General features: G+C 42.6%; 1 long non-coding RNA gene across 1 annotated transcript in view; it reads right to left on the bottom strand.

The window, feature by feature from the left end:
* Positions 1-3,282: 3,282 nt before the first annotated feature.
* The window catches only part of LOC141046766 (uncharacterized), a 51,898-nt gene continuing 28,066 nt past the window's right edge, over positions 3,283-27,114 (bottom strand). The window contains exon 2 of the long non-coding RNA XR_012219649.1: positions 3,283-4,329. This is a non-coding gene — a long non-coding RNA (uncharacterized lncRNA). The remainder of the gene's footprint in view (positions 4,330-27,114) is intronic.

Genomic DNA, 27,114 nt, shown 5'->3' with positions numbered 1-27,114 from the left:
GGATGACATACGGAGCACTGTTTAGGGACCATTTATGCGTATTACGGCCGTACAATACGGTCTGTATTTTTCTACGTTGTGTGTGACTCCAGCCTTAATGTAGACTTCAATGAGCGCTTTCTTTCTCTTTCTATACTCTGATTTTACTGCTGCCACAACCTCCACCTCATTGATGAGTGCACAGAACAGTAAACCCTGTAGACTATAGTGAAGGTCAATAACGTGGCTAATTCTCGGTGCTTTTCACTTTATGGACATTTACACTTTTGTATCATAAAGCTACAGCCTCCAGGATTCAGTGGAAATATCAGTGGATATGTAGAAAGTACGACATATCACAGTTACATGAAGCATCTAGTATGTAGCAGATAAACAGATTTATGAGCGTAACGCAAATCCAGAAAAATGGCTGATAAAAAGATTATTGCCCCAAAGACTCCTGAGGGTGAACGTAGAAAGTTCTTGTACCAGTGATGTTCAATAAGTTATCTACCCCAGCATGTTCTGTTAGTGTTAGAGAAAAGAAGCCTAAAGAAATCGATGAAAGGATGATTGCTGTATATGGTGATGATGGAGCTTCCTCCTACGTTTTGGCTAAAGCAGTTTAAATGGGGTAGGGAATCAACTCCAGATGACCACCGTTCAGGGTGACCTGTCGAAGCATCTTCAGAGAAAAAGTGCCGTAAAGTGGTGGTCGACAGTGCTTTGGTGACCTCTTCAAAAAGGCGGATACTGACGAAAGTGATGTTCGACAGAACGCAAAGTGACTCCATCATTAAAGTCATTTACCCCGTCAGCACAAACGTCCAGATCCTGATTGTTAGGCTGGGGTCACACTAACCTGCGTAAAATACGGTCAGTATTTTACATGCGTAATACGGATGACAGACCCCTAAACAGTGCTCCGTATGTCATCCGTAATCAAGGTGTGGTCGCGTATTTTGCGCATGTCAGCATCCGTATGGCATCCGTATGGTGAGATTTTCTCGCAGGCTTGCAAAATGGACATATAATGGAGCCCTATGACAGTTTTAATAAAGAAATGAAAGAATAGATATAGACACATAGAATGCATATATATATATGTATATTTATATATACTGTATATGTATTCTATGTGTCTATATCTATTCTTTCATTTCTTTATTAAACCTGTCAGTGTGAGTTTACTGTATCGTGCACTGAATTGCCGGCTTTGCTAAAAGACACCGGGTGCGTATTTCTCACAGGTCACATGTGTGCTCCGTGTGTAATCCGTATTTTTTGCGCACCCATAGACTTGCATTGGCGTATTACGGGCGTAGTACGCTGACAATCGCAGCATGATGCGAGTGGCACGGAGCGTAGGATACTGAGGAGAAATATACGCCTGGTGCGAGGGACCCCATAGAGAATCATTGGTCCGTGTCTAATGCGTGCTTTTAGCGCCTCTCACGCACCCGTATTCCTCGCCAGTGTGACTCCGGCCTTAGGGCTTCGACAGAGCCACTGATGATGAGACGTGATGTGAACATGGGGAGATGTACTGCTGACGATGATGATTTTTAGGCCTACATAAATGATGCAATCAGTCTCCAGCTCACTTGGCATCTGATCGCTGCCATGCTTACCAGTGCCAGTGATTGAGATCTAGAACTTTTGCTAACACTAGTTTGGCAAATTTTCGGTCAATGTGATGGAGCCATAAAAGGGACGATATAGCAAGTCCTATGTTGCTTTGTGTGGACAGAAATCCTACCTTGTAAAGCTGCTTATGGTCTCAGATACTTTTTACACTGGGCAGATATCTTTGCAATTACTTTCTAATGATCGTATCGATAATTGTCTGGTAGAAATAGCATCAATCATTTATCAAAAATCTAATTGATTTTGCTACTAGAAAATCATTGATTTCTCCAAGGTAACATGTCTGAGGTATGTGCACACGCTGCGGATTCTGCTGCGGATTCGCAGCGGTTTTGGCTCTGCGGGTCCGTAGCAGATTCTGCTGCGTTGTACAGTACCTTTATTTCCTATGTAAAAAAAAAAAAAAGCGCTGTGCACACGCTGCGGATTTTTCCGTGCGGTTTTGCTGCGGGTTACAATCCGCAGCATGTCAATTCTTTGTGCGGTTTCCGCTGCGGTTTCACACCTTATCATTATGAGGTGTGAAACCGCAGGGCAAAACCGCAGGCTAGTCCGCAGATAAACCACAGGACTTTTGTCCTGCGGATTTACCTGCGGATTTCTCTACAAAATCCGCACAACCAAAAAACTACATGTGCACATAGCCTCAAAGGAAACAACTATAAAGAGTAGGAGGATAAAACATCCTGCAATCAGATCGATAGCTCCTAGCTCCAGCAGGAGAGGGGTGTACTGGTGGGATGAGGACAGAACGGGGATGGGGCAGTGTATCACAGGGTTTGCAGCCAGGCACAGAACAATGTGCCCTTACAGAACGGAGTAACAAAGAAAGACTCCAGGCAGAAAGACAGATGTCAGATACACACAACTGATTATACTCCCATACAGTCAATATCTATCTATAAAAATAGCATTGCAGATGATGTAAAAAAAAAATTCTCAAAAATATAAGGGTGCAGGTTATTAGATGTGAGAGTATGTATTTATCAAAGACTGATAGCCCTTTCTATAGTATCTTCGTGCTGAAATCTGTAAAGGGAATCTCTCACCAAGGTTTTGTTAATCTGAATGTAATCTGAAAGAACCATTACGTAGGGACAGAGACCAGGATTCCTGTGATGTGTGACTTAATAGGCTGCTTGGCGCCATTTTGATATAATCAGGCAGTACTATGAATGCTGAGCCCTGGTTAACCCTGCCCTCACCACTGATTGGCAGATTGGCAGTTTTCTGTGCAATCAGTGGTGGGGGGCGGGGTTACACAGAGCAGGGGAACTACAAGACAGGAGACAACTAGTCCTCTAGTAATAATCTGCTTATAAAACACTGATTTGATGAAAACTAAAAGAAGCAGCCTAGTGACACATCGCTGGAATCAGGCGGTCTGCCTCTACATTATGCTGGTCTCAGATTACAGAATAAAAACTTGCTGACAGATTGCCTTTAAGTAGAAAAATGGCATATTTTGCGTCCTTGTTTGTATGTGTATATATATATATATAAGCCAGTGAGTTCATGTGTGGCGATATTTTCTATTATGGAAGATGCGATATTGTTGACTTTCTGATTGCTTCACCTCAAATGATAAATCATTAGTACAATGTAATCTTCATTGTCTATATGGTGCTCAGCTTCAGCGATGGCCACACGCTCACATCATTTCTCTAATATGAGGTTTATTGAAAACGTAAAGTGACAAGCTCTGTAATTACATACATATTACATGAATGGTCACAACGTGGGGTGCACGTCACTCACACACTGTAGCAGGATGGGAGTGGGAGTCACTCTCCTCCATTAAAGGCTAATAAGTAACAGGCACAGAGCAGCACTGGAGACAACGTCCGCCATATTTGTATGCTGCCATAAGCTATCACCGACCAACTGCTATCTATCAGTCTAGAGAGGAATCAGCACAATTCCATTTAAAATGTCTTGTCTTTGCTTGCGTTTCATAGGATAGCTGCATAAAGCGTCTTCTTAGTGACAGCACTACTGTAGTTGTGGCATCAAGGTGTAAAGACACTGCTGGGCATCATCCTGATGATAAGGAACAAGTGACTGATAAGTAGCAAGTAACTGGCACTTATTCATTATCATCAGGAGCTAGATCAGTGTTTCCCTAATTCCACAATACCAGGAAATAATAGACAAGTTATCTGTAAAGGTGATATAGATATTTTCTTCTAGGTGTCATGTTTTCCCTTGCCACCATGATGTTGATTTGCTCCATAGACCTGCCTCGTCCACTTTCTATTTATCGCATACGTAGTAGGTATCCATCGTTCATCTCCAATATAGGCTTTCCTTCACTGCTGTCTGCTCCAGCGGTAAGCAGACATCACATTTATAGTATAACGGGAGTATATAAGCCACATGTTGGACAGCAGAACCACGTATGTAGCAAGGGCACACAAATGGCAGCTACTCAGTATACACATTAGCATGTAGTACGTGTTTCTCGTGGCACTGGCCCCCTGGCTGGGTTACACGCTTTTACTTGGATATCACAAGTAGCCACTATAGTGAGACATTGAACTCTGTGACCAGAAAGTCCATGGAATTCTTTTCTTTGGTCTTGAAAGCTTCAGCAATGATCCTGGCAGCCTCACGATGTTCTTTATCTTGTAAGGAGACTCCATTCACCTCTAGGATTACCTGGCCCACATGAAGCTTGCTGCAGTTATGAGCAGAGCCTCCTCTCTACAAAAAAAGGAAGGGGGGGAAAGCAAAAGAAAGATGGCGAGTTAAAATCAAACTTCTATTAAATCAAGTTTTTATGTTAATTTTTTTTTCGGGTCACAATTGAGACTACTCAACATTGAAATTACAACACCATGAAGGAAAAATTGTTGAATTATGGAAATCACAAGAAATGATGAAAAAGTGGAAATAAAGTTTATGAAATATCTCGATTAAACCAGTATGTAGCATGAGCACCATGTGCAAAAGTCCCCGCACTTAGAGCCTTGTCTGGTATTAATGGTTGTCTGAGGAATGTTTTGCACTGAATGCATTTGGGCATGAAAATCATCAAGATCCGCTGCTGGTAGTGGCCTATGCAATTGCTAACCAATGATGTCATAGATGTGTGTGATGGGAGACAAGTCCAGAGATGCTGCAGGCCACAAGCTGTTCACAGTAGCCCAAGCAATATGCTGCTAGGCGTTATGTTGAAAAATGGCTCCTGGGACACTTTGAGAACTGGCCATACTGTCATTTTTGCTGTTACCAGCAATAGACTGACTCAAACTCTATCTTTTATATTGAAGCATTTAATGAACGTGTGCAAAGATCATTTTGAAGATCGTGACAGCTGTGACATACCCCATTGTGAATGGGGGATTCTGTGTTGTCAGCCTTGTATAGAGGTGTTACCTGTTAATGTAATTCTTCCCGTGGTGATAATGAGACTGCTGGAAAGTCTTCTATCATGAACTAGAAGTACCAGTCTAAAATTGCCCCAGTGGCCAGTGTGAAAATTGTAAGATTTCTAATTTTGTTATACTTATTGTTATATAAGAAAAAAAAAACTTTGCCAAACACAAAAACCTGATTTGGTCAATAGGTCTGATACAGTAGTGTAGCTACCGGGGTGGGGCAGAGGGTGCGGTCACCCTGGGCCCCGCGTTCTGAGGGGGTCCACCCAGAGCTACTCTACAGTCACTGTATTGGCATGCACAGCGCGCCAATACAGTTACACTGCGGCAGAAAAAAGTTATAGCTCTCAGAATAAAGTGATGGAAAAATAATTATTTTTTATATAAAATAGTTTTTATTGTATGAAAGTGCCAAAACATAAAAAATGATATAAATGAGGTATCCCTGTAATCATACTGACCCGAACAATAAAACTGCCTTATCAATTTTACCACACGTGGAACGGTGTAAACACCCCCCAAAAGAAATTCATGAATTGCTGGTTTTTGCTCATTACATCTCCCAAAAATCGGAATAGAAAGGGAAAGTTAGGGTTGGGGCTAGAGTTGGGGTTAGGGTTGGGATTAGGGTTAGGGGTGTGTTAGGGTTAGGTTTGTAGTTAGGGTTATGGTTAGGGCTCTGATCAGGGTTAGGGGTGTGGGGATTAGGGTTGGAGTTGGAATTGGGGGGTTTCCACTGTTTAGGCACATCAGGGGCTCTCCAAACGCAACATGGCATCCCATCTCAATTCCAGCCAATTCTGCGTTGAAAAAGTCAAACGGTGCGCCTTCCCTTCGGAGCTCTGCTGTGTGCCCAAACAGTGATTTACCCCCACATATGGGGCATTGGCATACTCAGGACAAATTGGACAACAGCTTTTGGGGTCCAATTTCTCCTGTTGCCCTTGGGAAAACAAAAAATTGGGGGTGAAAATAATCATTTTTGTAAAAAAAATATGATTTTTTATTTTTGCGGCTGTACATTATAAAATTCTGTGAAGCTCTTGGGGGTTCAAAGTGATCACCACACATCTAGAAAAGTCTTTAGGGGGTCTAGTTTCCAAAATGGTGTCACTTGTGGGGGGGTTTCCACTGTTTAGGCACAGCAGGGGCTCTTCAAATGTGGCATGGCGTCCAATCTCAATATCAGCCAATTTTGCATTGAAAAGTCAAACTGCGCTCCTTCCTTTCCGAGCTCTGCCGTGCTCCAAAACAGTGGTTTACCCCCACATATGGGGCATCAGTGTACTCAGGACAAATTGCACAACAACTTTTGGGGTCCAATTTCTCCTGTTACCCTTGGTAAAATAAAAACAATTGGATCTGAAGTAAATTGTTTGCGAAAAAAAGTTAAATGTTCATTTTATGTAAACATTCCAAAAATTCCTGTGAAGCACCTGAAGGGTTAATAAACTTCTTGAATGTGGTTTGAGCACCTTCTTGGGTGCATTTTTTAGAATGGTGTCACTTTTGGGTATTTTCTATCATATTGACCCCTCAAAGTGACTTCAAATGTGATGTGGTCCCTAAAAAAAATGGTGTTGTAAAAATGAGAAATCGCTGGTCAGGTTTTAACCCTTATAACTTCCTAACAAGTAAAAAATTTGGATCCAAAACTGTGCTGATGTAAAGTAGACATGTTGGAAATGTTAATTTTGTGTGACATATCTTTGTGATTTAACCCCTTCATGACCCAGCCTATTTTGACCTTAATGACCTGGCCATTTTTTGCAATTCTGACCAGTGTCCCTTTATGAGGTAATAACTCTGGAACACTTCAACGCATCTTAGCGATTCTGAGATTGTTTTTTCGTGACATATTGGGCTTCATGTTAGTGGTAAACTTAGGTCGATAATTTTTGCGTTTATTTGTGAAAAAAACAGAAATTTGGCGAAAATTTTGAAAATTTCGCAATTTTCAAATTTTGAATTTTTATTCTGTTAAACCAGAGATTGATGTGACACAAAATAGTTACTAAATAACATTTCCCACATGTCTACTTTACATCAGCACAATTTTGGAAACAATTTTTTTTTTTGTTAGGAAGTTATAAGGGTTAAAAGTTGACCAGCGATTTCTCATTTTTACAACAATATTTACAAAACCATTTTTTTTAGGGACCACCTCACATTTGAAGTCACTTTGAGGGGTCTATATGGCAGAAAATACCCAAAAGTGACAACATTCTAAAAACTGCACCCCTCAAGCTACTCAAAACTACATTCTAGGAGATTATTAACCCTTCAGGTGCTTCACAGGAACTAAAGCAACGTGGAAGGAAAAAATGGACATTTTATTTTTTGCACCACAAATTTTCTTTTATCATTAATTTTTTTCATTTTCACATGGGCTACAGGATAAAATGGATCCTAAAATTTGTTGGGCAATTTCTCCTGAGTACACTGATACCTCATATGTGGTCATAAACCACTGTTTGGGCGCACGGCAGGGCTCGGAAGGGAAGGAGCACATTTGACTTTTTGAATGGAAAATATGCTGGAATATTTAGCGCTTGCCATGTCGCGTTTGGAGAGTCGCTGTGCGCCTAAGCACTGGAGCTTCCCCACAAGTGACCCCATTTTGGAAACTAGACCCCCCAAGGAACTTATCTACATGCATAGTGATCACTTTGAACCCCCCAGGTGCTTCACAAATTGATCGGTAAAAAAAAAAGTACTTTTTTTTCACAAAAATTTTCTTTTGGTCTCAATTTTTTCATTTTCACATGGGCAACAGGATAAAATGGATCCTAAAATGTGTTGGGCAATTTCTCCTGAGTGCACAGATACCTTATATGTGGTCATAAACCACTCTTTGGGCGCACGGCAGGGTCCGTAAGTGAAGGAGCGCTATTTGACTTTTTGAATGGAAAATTCGCTCCAATCGTTATCGGACACCATGTCGCGTTTGGAGAGCCCCTGTGTACCTAAACATTGGAGCTCCCCCACAAGTGACACCATTTTGGAAACTAGACCCCTTAAGGAACTTATCTAGATGTGTAGGGAGCACTTTGAACCCCCAAGTGCTTCACAAAAGTTTATAACGTAGAGCAGTGAAAATAAAAAATCATTTTTTTCCTCAAAAAAGATTTTTTAGCACGCTATTTTTTATTTTCACAAGGGTAACAGGAGAAATTGGACCACAAAAGTTGTTGTCCAGTTTGTCCTGAGTACGCTGGTACCCCATATGTGGGGGGGAACCACTGTTTGGGCGCACGGCAGGGCTCAGAAGGGAAGGAGTGCCATTTGACTTTTTGAAATGAAAATTAGCTCCAATCGTTAGCGGACACCATGTTGTGTTTGGAGAGCCCCTGTGTGCCTAAACTTTGGAGCTCCCCCACAAATGACCCCAGTATGGAAACTAGACCCCCTAAGGAACTTATCTAGATGCATAGTGAGCACTTTGAACCCCCAGGTGCTTCACAGAAGTTTATAACGCAGAGCCGTGAAAATAAAAAATATTTTTTTTTCTTAAAAAAAATATTTTTAGTCCGCAATTTTTTATTTTCACAGGGGTACCAGGATAAATTGGACCCCAAAAGTTGTTGTACAGTTAGTCCTGAGTACACTGGTACCCCATATGTGGGGGGGATGACTGTTTGGGCACACGTCGGGGCTCAGCAGGGAGGTAGTGACATTTTGAAATGCTGACTTTGATGGCATGGCCTGAGGGTGTCATGTTACATTTGCAGAGCCCCTGTGTGCCTAAACAGTAGAAACCCCTGGCATGTGACCTCATTTTGGAAACTAGACCCCCCAAGGAACTTATCTAGATGTGTGGTGAGCACCTTGAACCCCCAAGTGCTTCACAGAAGTTTATAACGCAGAGCCGTGAAAATAAAAAATAATTTTTTTTCCTCAAAAAAAAAAGATTTTTAGCCCGCAATTTTTTTTCACAACAGTAACAGGATGAATTGGACCCCAAAAGTTGTTGTACAGTTAGGGATGGGCGAATCTACTCGTTAGGACTCGTTACTCTGCGAGTAGTAGGGGACTCGCAGGAGTCGGTACTCTGCGAGTTTCCAAGCGATTACTCGCACAGTAACGAGTCCAATACAAATCAATGGCAATCCTAGTTTTTTCAGAGTTTAATTCAAGCAATCCTAGTTTCTTAGCGATTTTGTGTCCCCCTGCTGACACAAAATCGCTAAGAAACTAGATTGCTTGTATTAAACTCTGAAAAAAAAAAAATAGGAGTCTTAGCGATTTTGTGTCCCCCTGCTGACTAGTGTTGAGCTTTCCGATTGGCTGCCGAAATGACGTCATCATGATGCGCTGTCTGTGCGCATCATGATGCGCCGTCAGTTCGGGCCTTCGGGGGGGGCTGTCCCGACTGTCCGGGGGTCGGTACCGGCCTGCCGGTGGTCTGTGCAGGCTCCGGTGGTCTGTGCCGGCCTGCCGGGGGGCTGTACCGGCCTGCCGGTGGTCTGTGCAAGCTCCGGTGGTCTGTGCCGGCCTGCCGGGGGGCTGTGCCGGCCTGCCGGTGGTCTATGCAGGCTCTGGTGGTCTGTGCCGGCCTGCCGGGGGGCTGTGCCGGCCTGCCGGGGGGCTGTGCAGGCATCGTCCGATGGGACTACAAGTCCCACCGGGCGATGCCTGCTACCATGACAGTGATTGACACATTAGCCAATGATGGGACAGTAGTAGTCCCATCATCCGGCTAATGTGTTGAATGTAAAAAAAAAAAAAAAAAAATTACATGCTACATACATGCTACATACATGCTACATACATACAACATGCATACTACATATATACTACATGCAACATACATACTACATGCATGCAACATACATACTACATACATACTACATATACTACATGTAACATACATACTACATATATACTACATGCTACATACATACTACATACATACTACATATACTACATGTAACATACATACTACATATATACTACATGCTACATACATACTACATACATACTACATATACTACATGTAACATACATACTACATATATACTACATGCTACATACATGCAACATACATGCTACATACTACATACATACTACATACATACAACATATATACTACATATATACTATATATACTACATGTAACATACATACTACATATATACTACATGCAACATACATACTACATATATACTACATGCAACATACATACTACATACATGCTACATACATACAACATATATACTATATATACTACATGCTACATACATACACACTACATGCTACATACATGCAACATACATACTACATACATGCAACATACATGGGGACGAGTCTTGAGGAGATCATTTGCATATTCCCAGTGCCTTCTGGGATAAGTGAAGAGTCTCCGCGAGCTCAACGATCACTGGGTTTTGGCCGTTGCAGCTGAAAAGAGGAAATCGGAAAACCAGGGGACGAGTCTTGAGGAGATCATTTGCATATTCCCAGTGCCTTCTGGGATAAGTGAAGAGTCTCCGCGAGCTCAACGATCACTGGGTTTTGGCCGTTGCAGCTGAAAAGAGGAAATCGGAAAACCAGGGGACGAGTCTTGAGATCATTTGCATATTCCCAGTGCCTTCTGGGATAAGTGAAGAGTCTCCGCGAGCTCAACGATCACTGGGTTTTGGCCGTTGCAGCTGAAAAGAGGAAATCGGAAAACCAGGGGACGAGTCTTGAGGAGATCATTTGCATATTCCCAGTGCCTTCTGGGATAAGTGAAGAGTCTCCGCGAGCTCAACGATCACTGGGTTTTGGCCTTTGCAGCTGAAAAGAGGAAATCGGAAAAACCGCGCGCCGAATTTGGCCTCATCTTTCATCGTTTTTAAGAAATCTCAAGATGGAAGAGGCCAGGAGCCATTTGGTGAGCTGCATTTCTTGCTACATGTTCACAGACTTACCAGTGGAAAAGCCAAACTTCACATGCCACAAATGCAAGCTTGTGTCCCTGTTGGAGGAAAAGTTGCAAAATCTCGAAGAGAGGTTAGCTACGTTGAAGATCATTAAGGAAGGTGAAGAGATCTTGGACAGAGCAGAATTATCTCTTCATGTTACAGAAAGAGAAGAAATTCGAAGTGCACATGAAGAAACAGAGGAATGGAGACATGTGACCCAGAGAAGCAGGAGGATCAGGAGGCAGTCAGCACCCATACTGCTCAGAAACCAGTACCAGGCTCTCACGCAGGAAAACAATGAAGAAATACATCAGGATAAGACTTTACCAACAAGCAGCAACCTTGTACGCCTTCAGAGTCCTCCTGGATGGAGAAAGAAAAATGTTGTGAAGAAGAAACGGAGAGTGGTGGTCATGGGGGATTCCCTGTTGAGAGGAACTGAGGCCGCTATCTGCAGACCGGATATAACTTCAAGAGAAATGTGTTGTCTTCCAGGTGCAAAAATTAAAGATGTGTCTGACAGGATATCAGGACTCTTCAGACCTACAGATGACTACCCATTCCTGCTACTACATGTGGGGACAAATGACACTGCAAGAAACGACCTGGAAACCATCTGCAGAGACTTTGAAGACTTAGGCAAGAAAGTGAAAGAACTGGGAGCGCAGGTGGTCTTCTCTTCCATCCTCCCAGTGGATGGCCATGGAACAAGGAGGTGGAATAAGATTCTGCAGGTGAACAACTGGCTACGTCGATGGTGCCGTCAGCAACGATTTGGATTTCTGGATCACGGAGTGAATTACTTATACGATGGACTACTTGCTAGAGATGGGGTGCACCTTACGAAGACTGGAAAGCATGTATTTGGAAGTCGCCTTGCTACACTTGTAAGGAGAGCTTTAAACTAGAACAACATGGGAAGGGAAGCAAAAGACCAGAAAAAGCCATACACCTGACAAATGCTATTGAGAACTCTGCTATTAGAAGTGGAAAGGAAGAACAAAGACGAAAGAATCTAATTAATAAAAATATTGGAGAAAGAGAAACCAATCACAAACTAAAATGTTTCTATACTAATGCACAAAGCATGGGCAACAAACAAGGAGAATTGGAACTACTAACACAGGAAAAGAAATATGATGTCATTGGAATCACTGAAACTTGGTGGGACAATACACATGATTGGAATACAAGACTAGAAGGATACAACTTATTTGCAAGAAACAGACTTGATAAACGAGGAGGGGGTGTCGCATTGTATGTTAGAAACGCGTATATCTGCACAGAGATTGAAGCTTCAGAGACTGGGAGTTCTATGGAAACTGTTTGGGTAAGAATACAAGGACAGAACAATGGAAAGGACACCATTGTAGGCATTTACTACAGGCCGCCTGTGCAAGCTGAAGCTATGGATGAACTCTTTATGCATCAAATGGCCAAGTTCTCCAAAAAATATGACATAGTTGTCATGGGAGAGTTCAACTATCCAGACATTTGTTGGGAATCTCTCTCAGGCAAAACTAACAGGTCAAGGAAATTCTTATCCTCTCTTGCTGACAACTTTATCTTCCAAAAGGTAAGGGAGAAAACAAGGGGAACTGCTACCTTGGATCTAATCCTTATAAACAGGGAGGAAATGGTTGAGGAGGTAAAAGTGGCTGGGACCCTAGGAGGTAGCGACCATGCTATTTTAGAATTTTGGATAACTAGAGGCGGAAGACCTGTGAAGACTCAGACGTCAAGGTTAGATTTCAGAAAGGCAGATTTTAAGGGATTCAGAAAGAGAATTGGAGGAATCCAATGGCTGGATATCCTTAAAGACAAAAATGTCCAGGAAGGATGGGAAATCTTGAAAAATGAAATTCTCAAAGCACAGTTGTTAACAATTCCGAAAAGAGGGAAGAATAGGAAGCAGTTAAGGAAACCAGGATGGATGAACACAGAACTTAAGCACATGCTAAAAAGGAAGAAAAAAATGTTTATAAAATGGAAAGAGGGAGGCATATCTAAAGAAGAATATAATGCTGTCTGCAGAACCTGCAGGGCACAAATCAGATTAGCTAAAGCTGAAAATGAATTGAGGCATGCAAGAGATGTCAAAAGCAATAATAAAGGATTTTGGGGATATGTCAAAAGTAAAAGAAAAGTCAAAGATGCTATAGGATTTTTACAGGATGAAAATGATGAAATGGTAAGACAGGATGTTGAGAAGGCTGAACTTTTAAATTCCTATTTTGCATCTGTTTTCTCTCAGAAAGGAAATGTAACATCAACTGTTATTCAATGTCCTATTAAGGGAATAGAAGAATCCAGGATATCTATAAACAGAAAGATAGTGAGGAAACACTTAGCTAGCCTAAATGAATTCAAGTCTCCAGGTCCAGATGAATTACACCCTAGAGTACTGAAGGAGATAGCAGAAGAAATTTTTGAACCCCTCTCTATAATCTTTAAAAATTCTTGGAGAACAGGAGAAGTGCCAGAAGACTGGAGAAGAGCAAATGTTGTTCCTATCTTCAAAAAGGGGAAGAAGGTGGACCCAGGTAACTATAGGCCGGTGAGTCTGACTTCTATACCAGGAAAGATCTTTGAACAAATTATTAAACAACATGTATGTCAATACCTGGATAAGAATGAAGTGATTAAACAGAGTCAGCATGGGTTTGTAACTAATAAGTCATGTCAGACTAACTTAATATCCTTCTATGACGGTATCACTGATTGGGTGGATCAAGGAAATGCTGTAGATATAGTATATCTTGACTTCAGCAAAGCATTTGACAAAGTCTCTCATACAATCCTTATTGAAAAAATGATTAAGTATGGAATGGACAAGGCAACTGTTAGGTGGATTCATAACTGGCTTAGTGATCGGACCCAAAGAGTGGTCGTAAATGGCTGCACATCCAGTTGGAAGAATGTCTCAAGTGGGGTACCACAGGGCTCTGTCCTGGGCCCTGTATTGTTCAACATCTTTATCAATGATTTAGATGAAGGAATTGAGGGTAAACTGATTAAATTTGCTGATGACACAAAGCTAGGAGGGATAGCTAATACTAGAGAAGAGAGAGAGAGGATTCAAAAAGATTTAAATAAACTGGAGAAGTGGGCAGCAACTAACAGAATGGTTTTTAACAGGGAGAAATGCAAAGTACTACATCTGGGCAATAAAAATGGAAAAAGCATATATAGAATGGGAGGAATAGGGCTAAGTGACAGCACATGTGAAAAAGACTTGGGTATACTAATAGATCACAGACTGAATATGAGTCAACAGTGTGATGCAGCAGCAAAAAAGGCAAATGCAATTCTAGGATGTATTAACAGAAGCATACAGTCTAGATCACGTGAAGTCATTATTTCCCTCTACTCCTCATTGGTCAGACCTCATCTGGAATATTGTGTCCAGTTTTGGGCACCACATTTTAAAAAAGACATCAACAAACTGGAGCAAGTTCAGAAAAGAGCGACCAGAATGGTGACCGGTCTGCAAACCCTGTCTTATGAGGAAAGGTTGCAGGATTTGGGAATGTTTAGTTTGCAAAAGAGAAGACTGAGAGGAGACTTAATAGCTGTCTACAAATATCTAAAGGGCTGTCACATTGTAGAAGGATCAACTTTATTCTCATTTGCACAAGGAAAGACTAGAAGCAATGGGATGAAACTGAATGGGAGGAGACACAGATTAGATATTAGAAAAAACTTTTTGACAGTTAGAGTGATCAATGAGTGGAACAGGCTGCCACGAGAAGTGGTGAGTTCTCCTTCAATGGAAGTCTTCAAACAGAGGCTGGACAGACATCTGACTGGGATGATTTAGCGAATCCTGCTTTGAGCAGGGGGTTGGACCAGATGGCCCAGGAGGTCCCTTCCAACTCTACGATTCTATGATTCTATGATTCTATGATTCTACATACTACATACATACTACATACATACTACATACTATATGCATACTACATACATACTACATACATACAACATATATACTATATATACTACATGTAACATACATACTACATATATACTACATGCTACATACATGCAACATACATGCTACATACTACATGCATACTACATACATACAACATATATACTACATGTAACATACATATATACTACATGCTACATACATACTACATACATACTACATACATGCTACATACATACCACATGCATGCAAGATGCATACTACATATATACTGCATATATACTACATGCATGCAACATACATATATACTACATACAATATATACATATAGACATACAGTACATATAACATAGAGTACATACTTACCGTCACTTGTCACTTTGATCCCCGAAGCCATGGTCACCTGAGGGTTAAATATCAAAATAAAAAAACACCAATATACTTACCCTGATCCGCAGAAGTCCACAAGGGTCCCACATCGATCTTGCGTGGAGAACAGCAGCATCAGCTGATGCTACCGTTCTCTACCAGCTCCAGGAATACAATGACGGAAGGTAGGTATCCTTCCGCACTGTATTCCTCCACCACTGTAAAAAAAAAGTCCCTAGTCTCACTTTATGCCATTGCTGCATGGGAAATTCCCACGCAGCAATGGCATAAAGTGAGACTAGGGACTTTTTTTTTTTTTTTTTAAAGTGGTGGAGGAATACAGTGCGGAAGGATACCTACCTTCCGTTATTGTATTCCTGGAGCTGGTAGAGAACGAAGATCGACGTGGGACCCTCGTGGACTTCTGCGGATCGGGGTAAGTATATTGGTGTTTTTTTATTTTGATATTTAACCCTCAGGTGACCATGGCTTCGGGGATCAAAGTGACAAGTGACGGTAAGTATGTACTCTATGTTATATGTACTGTATGTCTATATCTATGTATTGTATGTAGTATATATGTATGTTGCATGCATGTAGTATATATGCAGTATATATGTAGTATGCATCTTGCATGCATGTGGTATGTATGTAGCATGTATGTAGTATGTATGTAGTATGTATGTAGCATGTAGTATATATGTATGTTACATGTAGTATATATGTTGTATGTATGTAGTATGCATGTAGTATGTAGCATGTATGTTGCATGTATGTAGCATGTAGTATATATGTAGTATGTATGTTACATGTAGTATATGTTGTATGTATGTAGTATGTATGTAGTATGCATATAGTATGTAGTATGTATGTAGTATGTATGTTGCATGTATGTAGTATGTATGTTGCATGTATGTAGCATGTAGTGTGTATGTATGTAGCATGTAGTATATATAGTATATATGTAGTATATATGTTGTATGTATGTAGCATGTATGTAGTATGTATGTTGCATGTATGTAGCATGTATGTAGTATGTTGCATGTATGTAGCATGTAGAGTGTATGTATGTTACATGTAGTATATGTAGTATATATGTTGTATGTAGTATGTATGTAGTATGCATGTAGTATGCAGCATGTATGTCGTATGTATGTTGCATGTATGTAGCATGTAGTATATATGTAGTATGTATGTTACATGTAGTATATATAGTATATATGTAGTATGCATGTTGCATGCATGTAGTATATATGTTGTATATTGCATGCATGTAGTATGTATGTAGTATGTAGCATGTATGTAGTATGTATGTTGCATGTAGTATATATGTAGTATGTATGTTACATGTAGTATATATGTAGTATGTATGTTGCATGTAGTATATATGTAGTATGCATGTTGTATGTATGTAGCATGTAATTTTTTTTTTTTTTTACATTCAACACATTAGCCGGATGATGGGACTACTACTGTCCCATCATTGGCTAATGTGTCAATCACTGTCATGGTAGCAGGCATCGCCCGATGGGACTTGTAGTCCCATCGGACGATGCCTGCACAGACCACCGGAGCCTGCACAGACCACCGGAGCCTGCACAGCCCCCCGGCAGGCCGGCACAGACCACCGGAGCCTGTACAGACCACCGGAGCCTGCATAGCCCCCCGGCAGGCCGGCACAGACCACCGGAGCCTGCACAGCCCCCCGGCAGGCCGGCACAGACCACCGGAGCCTGCACAGACCACCGGCAGGCCGGCACAGACCACCGGCAGGCTGGTACAGACCCCCGGACAGTCGGCACAGCCCCCCGGCAGGCCGGCACAGACCACCGGAGCCTGCACAGCCCCCCGGCAGGCCAGCACAGACCACCGGAGCCTGCACAGACCACCGGCAGGCCGGTACAGACCCCCGGACAGTCGGCACAGCCCCCTCGAAGGCCCGAACTGACGGCGCATCATGATGCGCACAGACAGCGCATCATGATGACGTCATTTCAGCAGCCAATCGGAAAGCTCAACACTAGTCAGCAGGGGGACACAAAATCGCTAAGACTCCTATTTTTTTTTTTTTCAGAGTTTAATACAAGCAATTCTAGTTTCTTAGCGATTTTGTGTCAGCACGGGGACACAAAATCGCTAAGAAACTAGAATTGCTTGTAGTAATATCTCTCTCTCTCTCTCTCCCCAGCACAGGAATCGCTGCAATACTCGCATCCCCATTCATTAACATTGGACTCGCTAGACTCACAACGAGTAGCGAGTTTCCGTCTCGGACTCGTTACAGTCTAGCGATTCCGAGTATTTCAGGATTCGCCCATCCCTATGTACAGTTTGTCCTGAGTACGCTGGTACCCCATATGTGGGGGGGAACCACTGTTTGGGCACACGTCAGGGCTCGGAAGGGAATTAGTGACATTTTGAAATGCTGACTTTGATGGCATGGTCTGCGGGCATCATGTTACATTTGCAGAGCCCTTGATGTACCTAAACTGTTGAAACCCCCCACAAGTGACCCCATTTTGGAAACTATACCCCATAAGGAAGTTGCCTAGATGTGTAGTGAGCACACTGAACCCCCAAGTGCTTCACAGAAGATTATAACGCAGAGCCATGAAAATAAAAAATAATTTTTTTTCCTCAAAAAATGATTTTTTAGCTCTCAATTTTTTATTTTCACAAGGGTAACAGGAGAAATTGGACCCCAAAAGTTGTTGTCCAGTTTGTCCTGAGTACGCTGGTACCCCATATGTGGGGGGGAACCATTGTTTGGGCACACGTCAGGGCTCGGAATGGAAGTAGTGACGTTTTGAAATGCAGACTTTGATGGAATAGTCTGCGGTCGTAATTACGTTTGCAGAGCCCCTGATGTGCCTAAACAGTGGAAACCCCCCACAAGTGACCCCATTTTGGAAACTAGACCTTCCAAGGAACGTATGTAAGATGTGCTGTGAGCACTTTGAACCCCCAAGTGCTTCACAGAAGTTTATAATGCAGAGACGTGAAAATGAAAAAATCATTTTTTTCCACAAAAATAATTTTTTAGCCCCCAATTTTTTATTTTCCCAAGGGTAACACGGGAAATTAGTCCCCAAAAGTTGTTGTGCAATTTTTTCCTGAGTACGCTGATACCCCATATGTTGGGGTAAACCACTGTTTGGGCACATGTCAGGGCTTGGAAGGGAGGGTGCACCGTTTGACTTTTTGAACGCAAAATTGGCTGGAATCAATGGTTGCACCATGTCGCGTTTGCAGACCCCCTGATGTGCCTAAACAGTTAAACAGTGGAAACCCCTCAATTCTAACTCCAACCCTAACCCCAACACACGCCTAACCACAGCCCTAACCCTAACACATCCCTAACCACAAGCCTAACCCTAATTCCAACGCTAACCCTAATTCCAACCCTAACCCTAATTCTAACCCTAATTCCAACCCTAACCCTAATTCCAACCCTAACCCTAATTCAACCCTAACCCTCTTTCCAACCCTAACCCTCTTTCCAACCCTAAACCTCTTTCCAATCCTAACCCTAACCCTCTTTCCAACCCTAACCCTAACCCTCTTTCCAACCCTAACCCTCTTTCCAACCCTAACCCTAACCCTCTTTTCAACCCTAACCCTAACCCTCGTTTCAACCCTAACCCTAACCCTAGTGGAAAAATAAAAATATTTTCTTTACTTTATTAGTTGTGCCTACCTATGGGGGTGATAATCGGGGGGGTTATTTACTTTTTCTTTCATTTTGATAACTGTGAGAGTGATCAAAATGAAAGAATGGAATCTGCAGCCGGCAGATTCGGGCGGGCGCACTGCGCATGCGCCCGCCATTTTCAAGATGGCGGCGCCCATGAACCGGACCCGCCGGACACCGGGAGCGACAGGGGGACTTAGAAAGTGCCGGGGGAGGTGAGATGGGGTGAGGGGGTTACTGGAAGCTGGCGTGGAGCAGAGGGAATGGGAGGGGAGCAGATGATGACAGCGGCGGCAGATCGCCGCTGTCATTCAGTTGCGGGGGGGGCGATCGCCGGTGGGGGGGTGGAATCGGTGTCTCCAGCCATGTCCGATGCTACAGCAGCATCGGCCATGGCTGGATTGTAATATTTCATCAATTTTCATTGATGAAATATTACTATCGCTCTGATTGGCTGTTTCACTTTTAACAGCCAATCAGAGCGATCGTAGCCACGTGGGGGCGAAGCCACGCCCCCTGTGGCGAAGAACAAAGCCCCCTGTATCTGCGGGTCGGGTGACCTTTCAGTGACCCCGGTCACCCGACCCGCAGGGGGGCTTTAAAGTCATGACGCCACATAGGCGTCATGGGTCGTTCTGGCACGACTTTTCATGACGCCTACGTGGCGTCAAAGGTCGTGAAGGGGTTAAGGGCATGAAAATTCAAAGATGGAAGATTGCAAAATTCCAAATATCTGTTTTTTTGACAAATAAATGCAAGTCATATCAAAGAAATTTTACCACTATCATGAAGTACAATATGTCACAAGAAAACATTGTCAGAATCACCGGGATCCATGGAAGCGTTCAGAGTTATTACCTCATAAAGGGACAGTGGTCAGAATTGTAAAAATTGGCCCGGGCATTAACATGAAAACTACCCTTGGGGTAAAGGGGTTAAAGCTATGCAAGAAAACACCCTGAAGCCTGTTTTCAGCTTCCTGACCAGGCCAAATGTTACAACTCTTCATTGGATCCCATCGATTCTGAGACTATTTTCTTGTGACATATTGTACTTCATGACAGTGGTAAAAATTTGTTTGATATAACGCGTTAATTTATGAAAATATCAGAAATTTGGCAAAAATTTAGAAAATGTTGCAATTTTCAAACTTTTATTTTTATGCCCTTAACCCCTTCACTACCAAGGGTGGTTTGCACGTTAACTACCGGGCCAATTTTTACAATTCTGACCACTGTCCCTTTATGAGGTCATAACTCTGAAATGCTTCCGTGGATCCCGGTGATTCTGACATTGTTTTCTCGTGACATATTGTACTTCATGTTAGTGGTAAAATTTCATTCATATAACTTGTGTTTATTTATGAGAAAAACGGAAATTTGGCGAAAATTTTGAAAATTCCGCAATTTTCCAACTTTGAATTTTTATGCCCTTAAATCACAGAGATATGGCACACAAAAAAGTTAATAAGTAACATTTGCCACATGTTTACTTTACATCAGCACAATTTTGGAACCAAAATTTTTATTTGTTAGTAAGATATAAGGGTTAAAAGTTGACCAGCGATCTCTCATTTTTGCAACACCATTTTATTTTTAAGGACCACATCACATTTGAAGCCACTTTGAGGGGTCTATATGATAGAAAATACCCAAAAGTGACACCATTCTAAAAACTGCACCCCTTAAGGTGCTTAAAAACACATTCAAGGAGTTTATTAACCCTTCAGGTGCGTCACAGGAGTTTTTTGAATATTTAAAAAAAATTAACATTTAACTTTTTTTCACAAAAAAAATTACTTCAGGTTCAATTTTTTTTATTTTACCAAGTGTAACAGGAGAAATTGGACTGCAAAAATTATTGTGCAATTTGTCCTGAGCACGCTGATACCTGATATGTGGGGAGAACCACTGTTTCGGCGCATGGCAGAGCTCAGAAGGGAAGGAGCGCCGTTTGACTTTTTCAATGCAAAATTGGCTGGAATTCTGATCGGACGCCATGTCGCGTTTGGAGAGCCCCTGATGTACCTAAACAGTGGAAACCCCCCACAAGTGACCCCATTTTTGAAACTAGACCCCCTAAGGAACTTATCTAGATATGTGGTGAGAACTTTGAACCCACAAGGGCTTCACAGAAGTTTATAATGTACAGCGGTACAATTAAAAAATCATATTTTTTCCACAAAATGATCTTTTCACCCCCAATTTTTATTTTCCCAAGGGTAACAGGACCCTAAAAGTTATTGTGCAATTTGTCCTGAGTACGCTGATACCCCATATGTGGGTGTAAATGACTATTTGGGCACATGGCAGAGCTCGGAAGGCAAGCAGCGCCATTTGACTTTTTTGGCTGGAATTGAGATCAGACACCATGTCACGTTTGGAAAGCCCCTGATGTACGAAAACACTGGAAACCCCCCACAAATGACCCCATTTTGGAAACTAGACCCCCAAAGGAACTTATCTAGATGTGTGGTGAGAACTTTGAACCCCCAAGTGCTTCACAGAAGTTTATAACGCCCAGGTGTGAAAATAACAAAAAAATTTTTTTCCACAAAAATGATATTTTTGCCCCAAAATTTTTATTTTCCTAAGGGCAACAGGAGAAATAGGACCCCAAAAGTTGTTTTGCAAATTTTCCTGAGTAGGCTGATACCCCATATGAGGGGGTAAAACACTGTTTGGGTGCATGGCAGAGCTTGGAAGGGAAGGAGCACCATTTGACTTTTTCAACGCAGAATTGGCTGGAATTGAGATCAGATGCCATGTTGCGTTTGGAGAGCACCTGATGTGCGCAAATAGTGGAAACCCCCAATTCTAACCCTAACCCTAGCCCTAGCCCTAACCCTAACCCTAGCCCTAGCCCTAACCCTAACCCTAACCCTAGCCCTAACCCTAACCCTAGCCCTAACCCTAGCCCTAACCCTAGCCCTAACCCTAATGGGAAAATGGAAATAAATACATTTTTTTAATTTTATTATTTTTCCCTAACTAAGGGGGTGATAACGGGGGGTTTGATTTACTATTTATGGCGGTTTTTATGTTTGACAGCTGTCGCACGCTAAAAGACGCTTTTTATTGTAAAAATAGTTTTTGCATCACCACATATTGAGAGCTATAATTTTTCCATATTTTGACCCACCGAGTCATGTGAGGTCTTTTTTTTTGCGGCACAAGTTGTCGCTTTTATTGGTATCATGTTTGGACATGTGACATTTTTTGATCGCTTTTTATTTCGTTTTTTGGGACGCAGAATTTACAAAAACCAGCGTTTCATGAATTTCTTTTGGGTGGTGCGTTTATGCTGTTCCGGGTGCGGTAAAATTTATCAGGCGGTTTTATTCTTCGGGTCAGTATGGTTACAGCGATACCTCATTTAGGTGGTTTTTTTATGTTTTGGCGCTTTTATGCAATGAAAACAATTTTATATAAAAAATAATTATTTTTGCATCACTTTATTCTGCGAGCTATAACTTTTTTATTTTTTTGCTGATGATGCTGTATGGTGGCTCGTTTTTTGCGGGACAAGATGACGTTTTCAGCGGTACCATGGATATTTATATGCATTTTTTTGATTGCGCGTTATTGCACTTTTTGTTCGTCGGTATGATAATAAATCATTATTTTTTGCTTCGTTTTTTATTTTTATTTTTTAAGGGGTTCGCTTAAGGGGTTAACTATTGGGACAGTTTTATAGGGCGGGTCGTTACGGACGCGGCGATACCAAATATGTGTACTTTTATTGTTTTTTTTTTTTTATTTCCAAAAAATGAATTTATTGGGGAATATTTTTTTTTTTTTAATTTATTTGGCGATTTTTTTTAAAATTATTTTTACACTTTTTTTTAATTTTTTTTTTACTTTATTACAATGTCCCAGGGGGGACATCACTGTCCTGTGACAGATCGCTGATCTGTCACATCACAGATCACTGTGACAGATCAGCGATCTGTCACAGGCACTGCACAGGCTTCCTCATGCCTGCGCTTTGCAGGCACTGAGGAAGCCAGCTTCCTGCAGGCCCCCGGAGGTCCCCGTCGCCATATTGGATCCGGGGACCTGCAGGAAAGGAGTCCCCCGCAGCAGCTCTGCACATTGCGCTGCCGTGGGGGTCTCAGGGAAGCAAGGAGGGAGCCCCCTCCCTGCCGATGCTTCCCTTTAACTCCTGGTACACCGCGATCATGTTTGATCGCGGTGTGCAAGGGGTTAACGTGTCGGGGGCGGTCCGTGACCGCCCCTGACACATTGTGCCGGGTGTCAGCTATGATAATTAGCTGACACTCGGCCGCGATCAGCGGCGCTCACCACGTGGGCGCCGCTGATCGCGATGACGTAATATTCCGTCCATGGTAATTAGGTCCATGGTCACATGGACGGAATATTACGTCATTTGTAGGTAAGGGGTTAAATCAGAGAGTTATGTCACACAAAATGTTAATAAATAAAATTTCCCACATATCTATTTTACAGCCAAACAATTTTTCAAACAAATTTTTTTTGTTAGTAGTCCAGTCAAAATATGAAAAAAAAATCCTTTACCCTGAACAAATTCCAAGAAAGCGTTTTATTGTTTTTTTGGTATTATTACATGTAGGGAAAAACATACTAAAAGTTTACCAAGATAGGGTTACCACAAAGGGTCCAAATGTGACGTCAAAGAATATGGCCGCCAAAGCTGTAAAATGTTAAATGCGACTCGCCTTTCAGTGTCTGTCATATTTCTTTTACAATTACTACTATTATTATATTTATTATTTAGCGATTTATTTATCTTCTTTTACAGAGCTGAGAATGATGGAAAGTCAAGAAACTTGCCCCTTATGCAGCCATGAAGTAGAAGATGACGGAGAAAGAGTGGTGATTGGTGCGAAAGGAGGTGAAGGGATCAATAAAGCCAGTATTGAGAGGGGCGTTAGCACTGTGGTAGCTGCTGGAGCAGTGGTGCACAAGAGATGTCGTATGAACTACATAAACAAGAAGCAAATAGACTTGCATAAGAAAGCTACTTCCGTTCGTCGTTCACCTGCCAAGAGAGGTACACGGGTGTCTACTGGATCCTATGATAGCACGACGCAGTGTTTGTTCTGTGGACATGAAGTGGTGAAGACAAGATCTAGTAGTGATTTCGATGACTATAGCTTTGTTAAAACGGATGGATTTGTAAGGTCCATCTTGTCACATTGCAAACAGCGTAATGATGACTGGGCATTCACCATTCAAGGGAGAATCGCGTACTTTGGGAAGGACTTACATGCTGCAGACTGTCTCTATCATCGTTCATGTGACATTAACTTTCGGATAAATTACGAAATTCCTATGCGTCATGGTGGTGGATCTACTACAAAGAAACCGCGGAAGGTAGGGAGGCCAATGAACATGGACCAAGAGCAAGCGTTCTTGAGAATGTGTGCATTTCGATGAAGAGCAACTGACTGTCACAGATCTTGCAAAGAAAATGACGGAGTATCTTGTAGAAGGAGACAGTGCTGCCTATAGTAATAAAAGGTTGAGATATAGGCTGGAGGAGAGGTATGGCAATTCGCTATTCATAGCAGAGAGTGAAGGGTTGCCTAACATTGTAACGTTCCGTGAAAAGACCAGAATAATCTTGAGGGACTATTTCCGTAGTCAGGAAACGGATGAAGAAGCCCAGAAGAGAGCCATCATAGAGACTGCGGCCAAACTAATCAAGAGCGATATCAAGTCTAAGATCCCATCTTCAACCGATGAATATCCGAAGACTTCTTCGCTTGAATGTCAGTCTGCCTTAGATTATCTCCCCCTGAGTTTGCTTTGCTTGCTTCAAACCCTCTTCGTTGGAAAGGACATTCACAGGAAGGTCACAAGCATTGGACAATCAGTTGTTCAGGCTGTACGTCCCAGGGCTGTAGTAGCTCCATTGCAGCTTGGGTTAGCAGTCCAGCTCCATCATCATTTCAGGTCTCGATTTCTTGTAGACAGTCTCTCATCCATGGGATATTGTTCATTATATTCGGAAGTTCAGCGATTCGAGGAAAAACGCTGCCACTTCTGTTGGCCAGGATGTACTCAGTGGTACCATAGACAGACTGGATACGGCACTGCTGTTCGCTGCGGACAACGTCGATCATAATATCATCACATTAGATGGGAAGGGGACTTTCCACGGCATGGGGATGGTAGCCACTGTGACTCCAGGGAGGAAAGTCAGTCGCACTGTTCTCAGACGGAAGACTGCAAACTTGGAGATAGTTGAACAAAGCAGAGTTGATGTAAGGGAATCGTTTCGCAAAACACACTCGCAGAAACATAAAATTCAAGTCCTTGCCATTTCTCGACGCCATTGACCATCGTGTTGCTGTATTGTGGGAGATGTCTTTACGCTTCAAACAGCCTGCACCGAGCTGGAATGGAAGACTGTGATCATCCATGGTCGTCTTCGGTAATCTTCCTGCCCCTCATTGACATGTATTCCGGAGACAAGTCATGCATCTTCTTTACTCTTGAGTATCTGTGCAACCTTGCTGATAAACACCGATCCACTGCAGTTGTTATATTTGATCAGCCACTCTACAGGAAAGCGTCAGAAATCAAACACGAGGTGCCTGAAGACATCCCGGTTCGAGATGTTGTCCTGATGCTCGGGAGCTTCCACACATTGATGAATCTTATGGGTGCCATAGGAACGTTGATGGATGGGAGTGGAATCAAAGAGATCTTGGGAACAATTTACGGTGACAATGCTGTGCAACACATCATGACTGGAAAGGCAGTTCAGCGTGCAGTTCGTGGCCATCTCCTCCTTGATCAGTGTCTTACTCAGCAAGCTGCAGACAAAGTACTTTGCGACCATCCCGGTTTTGCAGACCTATTGCAAGAACTTGAGCAGTTGTATGCTCGGACACTGACGGGGAGAGTGACTTGAATTCGGTCATCACTTCTACCTGCCTTAGTGAAATTGTCCACCTCTTGTCCACCAAAAGAAATGGATTATCCGCTCACTCTCGCACCAGTAAACTATGGCTGAATTACCAACAGATGGTTGGAATTGCAAGGGAGCTTATCGAGGCCGATCGTACAGGATCCTGGCTGATGCACCTTCATGCTGTAGCCAAATGTTTGCCCATTCTTGCAGCTGCTGGGCATGGGAACTATGTGAAGGCCGCCTACCTTTACCTCCAGTCTATGACCACTCTGGAAGATGATATGCCATCAGTCTTCCATAGATTTATGAATGACTTGCATGTTGTAAGGCGGACTGATCAGTACTGGGCAGGCCTGGGTTGCGACCTAGTCATCGAGCAAGCTCTGATGCGCTCCCTAAAAACTGAAGACTCACCAGAGTACATGGAATGTTCGAACATCAGAGGGCCTTGTGGACTCTGTGCCAGTGTCCTCTTCCTATAGTGATGCAATGCAGGGTTTCACTCGCCAGAGCTTTGTCACCAGTGAACAACACAAGGAGGCAAGAACGTCAAGGACGAGAAGAGATCGTGAAGACCTGGAGAAAATTGCAGATAAACTCGAGACCTTTTCACCTTTTCTGATGAAGTGTCTCTTCGCAACATTATCACCGATGTCAATGCAAATAAGGATGTGAATGTCCATAACCTGTTCACCATTGGCAGAGAAAGAGTGGCAACAATGGAGGGTCAATCACTGTTTTCAGTTAAGTACAAGCGGTCAATGAAAGCCAAGACCCTGGCATCCAGTGAGGCTATTGATGTTGCTAAGGACAAAACAATAGACCTGTCATGTCGGACGCTGTTCACACCACAGCATCTGGCAGGCAGAGGTAGTTCCACCTCCAGCCACTATAGCCTCAGTGGCGCCGGCCTGATCTTCAGGCTCTCGGGGGTTAATCCTGCTGGAGACCAGGTTGGATGGTTAGTCACGCCCACGGTCTTTAAATAGTCATGCTGGCCTATGGGCGTCGCCGATTATAGCTTGTGTTTCATACCAAGTGGTTCCGGTCTGGAGTGGAGGTGTTCAAGAGAGAGAGATTCATATCTGGTGTCGTATGATCCGTCGTTATCCTTTCTCCTTCCCATATTTGTGTTTAGTTGTGCCCTGTTCACATTACTGTTTATTCCTGTGTGTGTGCGGCGCAGTGCAGTTTAAGTTCTCCCTGTCTGTCATTATTTGTGTGGGAGCTTTGGTGGTGACTTCTCACTGGGTGGAGGGTGGAGGGTTAAGTGCAGGGCTGAGCAGGAGATAAGGAAAGGTCGGAGGC

Source organism: Dendrobates tinctorius, unplaced genomic scaffold (genome assembly GCF_039654945.1).
Source record: "Dendrobates tinctorius isolate UK_male_01 unplaced genomic scaffold, ASM3965494v1 ptg000120l, whole genome shotgun sequence".
Classification (NCBI taxonomy): Eukaryota; Metazoa; Chordata; class Amphibia; order Anura; family Dendrobatidae; genus Dendrobates; species Dendrobates tinctorius.
The sequence above is the reverse complement of the archived record's forward strand: the minus strand, read 5'-3'. Positions and strand labels throughout refer to the sequence as shown.